Here is a 1034-nt window from a genome sequence, read left to right as displayed (position 1 = left end):
AGCTCCTGCCTGACAGCAGTGGTTGAACATGGTGTGACCTGGGTGTGTGGGTCATTCAGGATGTCTGTGGCTTCCTGAGACAGTGACAGCTGGATAGTTCCTCAACAGAAGGTAGTGGGCACCGATAATCTGGGCTGTGATGGTGATCCTCTGAAGTGTCTTCCTTTGTGCTGCTGAAGAACCACACAGAGGCAGCAGCACAGGACCCTCTGGATGCAGCAGTGGTAGAATGACACCAGCWGTTTCTGGCAGATGTTATTTATCCTGAGAGCTCTCGGAAAGTGGAGTCTTTGTTGCACCTTTTTCACCAGTACTGCTGTGTTGACATCCCAGGTCAGGTCTTCTGTGATGTGGACTCCCAGGAGGTGGAAGTCTGACACCCTCTCCATGCAGGCCCATTGGATGAAGAGTGGTTGGAGGTCTGAAGTCCACCAGGAGCTCTTTGGTCTTTGCTGTGTTCAGGGTCAGGTTGTTATCTGTGGACCAYCCTGTCAGCCGCTTCACATCTGGTCCCCATCGGAGATGAGCCCCAGCACAGTGGTGTCTGAGGTCTTGATGACTGAATTGTTGGGGTGCAGTYGTGTGTGTGCAGTGTGAAGAGCAGGGGGCTCAGCACACAACCCTGTGGTGAACCAGTGCCAGTGGTAACAGCTGAGGAGGTGTGCAGCCCCACCCTGACCCTTTGTGTGCGGTCTGTTAGGAAGTCTTTAATCCAGTGACAAGTGGAGTCTGGGACCCCCAGAGCTGAGCGTTTGCCCACCAGCCTGTGGGGCAGGATGGTGTTAAAGACGGAGCTGAAGTCGATGAAGAGGGGACGYGCGTAGCTCCCCCTGCTGCTCTAGATGGGCCAGAGCAGCATGCAGAGCTACAGCAATGGTGTCCTCAGTTGACCTGTTGTTCCTGTAGATTAGTCCCTCCAGACCAGAGAAGCCCAAAGTGGGGCCCGCGGGCCAAATTTGGCCCGCCAAGCCATTTGATTTGGGCCACCAACAGTTGCCAAAGTTACAAGGTTGTAACCTATTATCCTATGTATA

The sequence above is a fragment of the Austrofundulus limnaeus genome, unplaced genomic scaffold (assembly GCF_001266775.1).
Source record: "Austrofundulus limnaeus strain Quisiro unplaced genomic scaffold, Austrofundulus_limnaeus-1.0 Scaffold2850, whole genome shotgun sequence".
NCBI classification, from domain to species: domain Eukaryota; kingdom Metazoa; phylum Chordata; class Actinopteri; order Cyprinodontiformes; family Rivulidae; genus Austrofundulus; species Austrofundulus limnaeus.
The sequence above is the reverse complement of the archived record's forward strand: the minus strand, read 5'-3'. Positions refer to the sequence as shown.